Here is a 9,187-nt window from a genome sequence, read left to right as displayed (position 1 = left end):
GTGCAACTTTGGTCATGCGCTATTATAGTGCGACTTCCTAAGGTAATTTGCTACATACTGGAAGTAATACCTACATGACCTTTGACACCAATGACCTTTGACCCAATGACCTTTGACCCCAATGGTTGTATGCAAGTAATGTCATGCTATAATTTATTTGTGATTGACTTAGAATTTTTAGTAACAGAACAGAAAATCACATCAGCCATAATGACCTTCGTATGCCTTTGACCTCAAGGCTGATGCATGTGTCAAGTGACGTCATCTTGCTGTGTAATTTAGTAAGGAGTAGCAGTTTTAGTAAAAATAATAGGAAATAACATTTTCGGCCATAATAACCTTTCCATGACCTTTGACCTTGAGTTGGTCATGTGACATTTGTGCCACCAGCTATTAGTCCTGATGACCAAGTAACATTGTTGTACTATATATATTTGCGACAGGAGCAGCATTTTAGGGTATTTGGTCATATACCGGAAGCAGCCCCTTAATGACCTTTGACCCCGATTCTGGACAATAACTTTTAGACACTGGGTATAGCTGATGCATGTACCAAAGTGCCATCATCGTGCTGTGTAATTTGTGGAAGGAGTAGCATTTTTAGTGAAATCACGTTTTTGGCCATTGGCCGGAAGTGGATGACCTTTGACCTGAAGTTGATCATGTTTCATTTGTCCCCCCACCCAATGGTCCTAATGACCAACTATGGTCAACATGGCTCAAAGCATATGGCTACGGTGGCTCATTATAAGATTGACAGAAAGAAAGAAAGAAAGAAAGAAAGAAAGAAAGAACTTGACAGAAACAGACCTTAGCAATTTTGCAAATTGCTAAGGAACTACTACGCACAAGTCGGCCATAACAGACCATGTTGTTGATAAGAACCATGTAATTGGGTGGGGGGAAGCTGAGGTCATTGGCACAGAGCAAGATAGATATAAGCGCTGGATCAAAGAAGCTGTGGAAATTAGAAAGAGGGGGCGTACAACTATGAACAGAGACGAGGGGCAGTACCAGCTTACTCACATTTTTGATGAGTTTCTGCAACAGGGATCTAAAAATCCTCAAAGGAAAACCAACTGGCAACCCAAAAAATCACGCTGGAAATCCCTCTAGTGTTGGTTGTCAGTAGATGCAGTCACTCCTCATCAAGTGTTGACAAAGACAACAGTGGTTGTTGAAACGTACTCAGTAAGTGCATTTTCTTGGATCAGATACTACGAACTCTGATTTACTGGTTTGTATCAAGTTTTCAAAAATGTTTTTGGAATGTTATTAAAACGTTTTTATACCCTTTATATAACCTGACATTTAAACGTTCTCTGTAAAACATTTTGTGCTTGCTTGGCAGTATATTATCAAAAAAATTTTTTTTTTAATGATTTATACCCTTAATATACCCTTTAGGCCAATGAAAGTTAATTCCGAGTTTATCGTCCCTTTTTTTTCCCCGGTTGGTGAGGTGACTTTTTCATTTTTCATTTTCATTATTTCATCAGATTTCATTATTGACCTAAAATGCGTGTTGATTTAAAGCCACACTCATACATGTTGTTTATAAACATGTTTTTATATGGGTAGGGACTAGAAAAGTTAGAAAAGGGCCTCGTTTTGCTTTCAAGTTATGAATTTATATGTTTTACAAACAAAAATATATGTTTCCAATTGCTAAAACTGGTGAAACACTGATACTTTGAAAATAATGAATTATTTTGGCATTTTTGAAAATTTGACGCGGGTGTTTTTGGTTACCAAAAAGTGACGCGGGCGGGGGACGATAAACTCGGAATCGACTTTCACTCGCCTTATACAACCGGACATTTAAACGTTTTCTGACAACCTTTTGCGCTGAGACGAAAATGCGAATGATGTCGAAAACGTTTTGTGTTTGCTGGGCAGTGCCCCCCGGAAAATCCGATCCTGTGCCAAGGTCTTATTACGCTCACACCTTACCGAATAAATCTATAAGTTTGTCTTTTATTTTGATTTCATGATTAAAGTAAAATGTTACAGTGATTTATTATTGTCTGTCCAATTAACTTAGACACCCAGTGTTTGTTACTTATTTGAAAAAATATCCACTTTCAAAGAAAGTCATGAAAGAAAAGTGTTAACATTCGCTGAGACCTAACGGGATTTTTGTGTTTCCAAAGCATTGAGTGAGAGTTTACCAGAAATTCTATTGAAATTGGAAGGTTTTTCTCAACACTTTAAAAATAATCCGGTAGAAGTTGGGTACCACTATTTTGGAAGGTCTCATTATACAAATTTGTAGGTATTGTGATTTTGGATAGTGAATGGATGAATAAAAAATTAATTATACTCCTCACCAAAAACATTTTATAAAAATGAAAAATATAATTCAGTTCATAAAATGCAGACAGCGTTTAATTGGCATATTTATTCTTAGTGTAGTTAAAACTCAGTGATCCCAGCTGTCCCTCAACCAATTACAACAATTCGGCGCGGTATTTGAATCTTGTTCTGTGCATGCTTTTGGCTTGACCCAATTCCAAGAAAATACAAATTAATATGTATGCCCTATGAATGTTCTGATGTTATTGGTGAGGAGTATAATTCACAATACACTCCAGACGCATAGTAACTTGCCCTATCATTTGTTATAATGCACCAACTGAAATTATTGATTGGCTCCAAACAAAACCGGTGAAATCATGGCACAGTGCAGTCCATTCAATCAAATATTGTCATCAACCTATTTGATCGTAGTGTATTTTGTTATGCGTGTGAGACGACCTCTCGCGGTAGATTGCAAACATGCTTTTGTTGAATACATTTGAGTAGACCGCCATTATTGTGAATTAGTAAAAGGATCAAAGAAAAAAGGGTGGCATCACTGATCAATATGCATGATTACAATGTTCAAACACCCCTTACTGTAAATAGATTATCCCATCAAAAGTTTCAAGTCATTAGGAATATTCGGCTGGACCCAGATATCTTGCTGTAAATCGGTCAAAATTGAATAAAAGTAGACAAGGAAGAATATTTTTTTTTTTTTTACTAATAATTTCTGTTAGGTCTGACCGTGTTTAGCAACTTATCTTTCATGACTTTTTGCCAAAGTAAAAACTTTTCGAAATATATCCTAAAACCGGGTGTCTAAGTTATTTGGACAGACAATAATATATAAAAACATGAAAAAGAAACTCACCAACAGATGTTTTCCCATCTTGTGTCAACTACGCATGATGCCTAACGAAAATCGATGCAAAACTCACATTGTTTCTACGGATACAACACACAGGTATACGTGGAGCTTTACTTACATCACTATCAGCAGCTCTTGCAGAATCATGCGATAGACGTTAAGGGCTGGGGTATGAACGTTTGGACAGTATTTATTTTGGGACATTAGAGCACATCAGACATATCGAATTGCATTCTGAATACGAAGAATGTCATTCTGATATCAAATAATTTTGATTTTTTGAAATTTGCAATTTAATACACATTTTATGGTAAATCATTAAAAATTGATATTTTTGATATTTAACAGTACTTGAAGTAAACTTTATAAATCTGATAATTTTAACTTTAAGTGTATGTAGGTGGGATAAAAAGCCGACGATCAATTAAAATTGTTGACCTTTCGTATTGAAGATATGGATTTTTTTCCCAAAACACCAAACAAAAAATAAGGTCTTTTGGGAAAATCCATATCTTCAATATGAAAGGTCAAAATTTTCAATTAACCGTCGGCTTTTCCTCCCTGCTACATACACTTTAAGAATATATCATTAGATTTATATAATTTACTTCGAGGACTGTTATAATCAAAAATGTGAAAAATATCAATATTCGATAGGTCTGAGGTGCTCTCATGTTCCACAAAAAATACTGTCGAAACGCAATAAACGCTCATTTTGGATCCCTTAAGTTTCACTCAAATTCGATTCGATAAAGGTCCCTTGGAAGCAACATTTCAATATTTCAAAATTTGAGGCACGGCTGGAAGAAAATAACTGAAACAATAACTACTGAATAATTCCCATTGCTATGAGAAAGAGCTAATCAATTTAAATGATAGATATTTGGGAATTATTCATCTCTGGTAACTTAGACGTAAAGTATAATATGACCCTTGGAAGTGTAAAATTGTTTGATAATATAAGTAAGGCAGAAGATTTGATAAATTCTGCAAATCCTTCGTAAAAAGAGCATGGAAGGCAAGATCCGAATTGAGTTTGAACGGTACTGATATTTAATGTATTTATTTGTATGTGATGAATTCTGCGTTGCTAGCTAAACTGTATAATTGTGTATTTTTATATTTTGTTTATTTTCTTGTTTACAACCCATTTCAAGTCAACTTGGGTTGCGACAGGCAATTTCTTTTGCTTTTGTTTTTATAATTTTCAATGTAGGCCTATATTTAATTTGTTTCTATATATATATTGTTTTTGAACGCACCGCTGGTTAGGCGTGTGCCACTGATATAAAAGTGTATGTTCCAATAAATAAATTAAAAAAAATATGCAAATTTTAATCAATCAATTGATTAGAAAAATATCAACAGTTAACAGTTTGTATGATGTGTTTATTTATGCAAGCAGAGAAGATGAGCAAGTCAGCCAGGTCAGTACGGTACATTTTCTGGGTACATTTCATTCACCGTAGCGTAGGCCCCTCGGTCCCGGGAGCTTTGTTCTATCCTCAAATGCATTTGGGCCTAAACCTCTATAATTTAAAAAACAATAAAACGAAAATACTTACCGTTTGTGCCACATCTTCTTCATGCATCGTCCAGGTCAAGTTTTCCTGTGATATATGTTCTCGATAGAGCAACGTTCCACAACGTTTTTGGAATAGAAATTACGGAAGACGCTTTTTAACAAGCAGCCGATTCGGATAACAACATTTCGAGAAATGTTTGCGTTGCATTTGCGACCGCATTACTTAGTGTCGTCTGCTCCCGCGTCTGCTGCGCCCAATGTTTCAAACGTGAACAGATAGGTTACAAGAAGCCGACGACACTAAAAGTAAAAGAATCTTCTTACAATTTGCTGCAATATTTTACCTGTTGTTATAGATGGGTAAGAATGACTTTTAATTCAATCTGACTCATATCCAACATTCCAATGGCACTTGTTTCCGTGCGTAATAACACGAAAAATAAAGTTTCACTTTGGTGCACCGCCCAGGACGCCGACGGAGAATGGAATCAGAGAAAATAAAGGTAGAGAAGCGACACTCCGTACAATTAACGTGCAGACGGCCTATACCGATGTGAGGACAGAAAATGTGACTCTACTGCTAGTTTCGGGCGCGGGCCAGACTGTATGCGGTATGAACAAAAACATAATTAACTGGTTGTGTAGGAGACTAGCAGGAGAGTCACATTTTTCTGTCCTCTGCTGTCCTCCGGAGTGTCGCGGTCCTGATGGAATGCGGAGAATGCGGTAGAGCAGAGGCATGCACCTGTTGTTTAATTCATAATTAATTAGCGACATGGGTCTAAAATTGATGGAACGGGTTATTCAACAAACAACAATTATAGAGTAAATAAATAAATAAATAAATAAATGAATAAAAAAATAATAAATAAATAAATAAATAAATAAGAAGAAATATTAATAAATAAATAAATAGGACCCAAATAAATAAATAAACAGATAAATAAATAAATAAATAAATAATAAATAAATAAATAAAATATAAATAAATCAGATAAATAAATAAATAAATAGGCCCAAGATAAATAAATAAGAAGATAAATAAATAAATAAATAAGTCCTGAATAAATAAATAAACAAATAAATAAATAAGTAAATAAGAAGATATATAAATAAATAAATAGGCCCAATTAAATAAATAAATAAATAAATAAATAATAAATAAATAAGACACATAAATAAATAAATAGGCCCAAGATAAATAAATAAGAAGATATATAAATAAATAAATAGTCCTAAATAAATAAATAAACAAATAAATAAATAAATAAATAAATAAATAGGCCCAAAATAAATAATTAAACAAATAAATAAATAAATAGGCCCAAAATAAATAAATAAATTAATAAATAAATAAGATATATAAAGAAATAAATAGGTCCAAAATAAATACATTAATAAGAAGATATATAAATAAATAAATAAATAAATAAATAAATAAATAGGCCCAAATAAATAAGTAAATAAATAAAAAGATATATAAATTTATTATTTATTTATCTATTTATTTATTTCTTTCTTTCTTATTTATTTGGGGGCCTATTATTTACTTGTATATCTTCTTAGTTATTTATTTATTTATTTATTTATTTATTTATTTATTCGGGGCCTATTTCTTTATTTATATATCTTATTTATTTATTTATTTATTTATTTACTGCTTTTGATGGTATAATTGTTGTCTGAATAACTTAGACCCGTTATCTTCCATTTTGGACCCATTCCTGTTTTGCTTTCACCCATTTCGACCCGTTTCGACCCGTTTCGACCCGTTTCGATGCATTACATCTTTTACAGATACCCGTATGGTTAGGGTTAAGGTTTAAGATTTGGTACATAGCACTGCGGGTTTTATGAATGGTTTTTTAATGATAAGATTATTACCAACTACTAACGTTTCAGAAAATAAAATAAAATGATATTCAGCTATACGAATTATAGTATTGACTTGACATTAGTAAACTATTATTTTTTAAAGCAAAAACAAAACAAAAAACGTTTATTAATAAATAAATAAATATTAATTAACTATTTTGGCCCAAATTGAAGCTGAATTTTGCTATATAGTAGGCCAGTACGCGCGAAGCGCGCAAAATTTTGCAATTTTCGTACCCTATTTTGGCCAAAAACATGGTGTTTTTCGGCTAAAATGGAAGATGCACACTGCATGGTAAATCCGGCCCTGTCATCATCATCATCATCATCATCATCATCATCATCATCATCATCATCATCATCGTCGTCGTCGTAATCATCATCATCATATCATCCTCATCATCCTTGTCATAATTACCATCATCATCATTATCATCATCATCAATATCATCATCATCATCATCAATATCGTCATCACCACCATCATCATCATCATCATCATCATCATCAACATCATCATCATCATTATCATCTTGCCGCGTTGCCCTTTTGTCGTGACACTATAGATATAAATACAGCCAAATTAAAAATCGCCACTAGTTCCATCCCCATTTAAGCAGAGTCTGATGAGTTTATGGCAAAATAATTTATATAATAATTTTCTATACACTTTTCTTCGAAGGTTGATACCAAATTTGATATCGAAAGTTTAATTTATCGTGAGCATAGGAACCGTTGTTTCGAAATTCGTGTAATTTTAAAAATGACATAGGGAGTTGTATGATTCACGCGACAGAGATAGCGTGAGTGCCAAGAATTACGTCGCCTGAATAGGCCGGCATGTTAAAGGTTTACCCATGCATGTCAAAATGCAAATCAAATACACCGCTCTTTTAATTGTGCGCAGGCAAGTGTACAATGATTCCTGTACCAAATTTGATATCAAAAGTTTAATCATCGTCAGCATAGGAGCCGTTGTTTGGAATTTCGTGCAATTTAAAAATTACAAATTACGAATTGACCACGCAAAAGCCAATGCATGGTATCAGCTTATTATGTGACCCGAGTCATCCGAAGCAATGTCTGGTTATTGATTTAACGGAAAGTCGCCACGGATATCAGGTTTTAAGGGTATACGAGGTATTGTTGGTCGAAGCAGCCAAAAAATCGATTCTCATTATCTGAATCAATATATCATTGAAAAACAACACGTTGGTGTTTTGCAAAAGTTCATTCTACAAATTATATACTTTGAAAACTTGCTTAATTTATTGTTGTTAATGAGTTATGTACGTTTTACAAAAGTGTTGTTGTTTCAGCCCTTTTACAACATACCTCAAGAACCACAGGACCTACAAAAGTATATCTGTGATATTTGAATTCTTCTACACGCTCGCTATGAATTGAGCAATGCAATTTTTGCTAAAGCTCACTACCATTCGTAAGATGCTGTGAACTACTTTTTTTTCTGCTGCTTCGACCAACAATACAACGTATACCCTTAAGAGCATTTGAACTTGTTAAACATGTTTAAGCAATGGTCTATGGTTTAAGTGACACAAAAGTCACGGTGTATAGACCCTATGCAATAAACCAACCGGAACGGTATAACAATTGAAATGGCAGACATGTTGGAGGACAGTTCTAAGATAGCTTAAGATGACAGAGGGACAGGTCTCTAGATCGATTCCACAACCATTCATACCTATTCTCTGTTTTATTGTATTATCATGCGAATTGCCCTGTGGTACCTTACGGAGGACAGAACTTTATTTAAATGTGGATGACGCTGTCATGAGTGACGTAGTATTGCATACCCTCTATTGGGTGTTTTTATCAACCCAATAATGTTGTATTTCAAACAAAGATGACAAGCCTATACGCACGGGATTTTAAGGATTTTTGTAAAGGTAAATATTTTAAATAACACTTACAACAAGTGTCAATTGCAACTACCGCACTAGATTTTCCAGGGATCATAAAAGACCATCCCTGTTTTTATATTTTTTTTAATAAGATAGAAACCATGTTTATCGATGAAATTCCTGGTTCCTTGATCGACAAAGCAGCTTTTTGGATCAATGCCGCATCAAATAATGTCGCTCTTCACCAGGCCTACTCTGCGATCGTAATAGCGCAATCTCTTCAAATTTCAAGGTTTCAGTAATATTTTAGGGTCATTATAGCCTCCAGAAAAAAACCCCTGATCGACCGACCCTACTTAAAAAGTTCATCCGTCCCGTAAAATAGTTTTTCTGTCACATAAGCCTACATTTTAAAATTGCATTTAAAAGTGTTTCCCAATAACAATGGCAATTGGAATTACATCAGTGTTTAAAAAATAAACTAGGAATTCCACATCTCTCTGTTATTGAAGAATTACTCCTGTATCGGAGGGTGTGAACCTATTTCGTGGAAAAGCCCAGAAAGAAGTATGAGATCACACATCATCACACTTATATAAGTACTATGTTTCAAATGTCTGTAAATACATTTATCAGGATTGTCCATAATTCATTATTTTCAAGAGTTCTTGTGTACAAATCCAAGAGTATTTCGGTATAAAGATGTTAAACATACCTTAATGACATTTCGTACTACATCGTGGTACTTTC

The sequence above is a fragment of the Amphiura filiformis genome, chromosome 15 (assembly GCF_039555335.1).
Source record: "Amphiura filiformis chromosome 15, Afil_fr2py, whole genome shotgun sequence".
Classification (NCBI taxonomy): domain Eukaryota; kingdom Metazoa; phylum Echinodermata; class Ophiuroidea; order Amphilepidida; family Amphiuridae; genus Amphiura; species Amphiura filiformis.
This window is presented reverse-complemented; position numbering follows the sequence as displayed.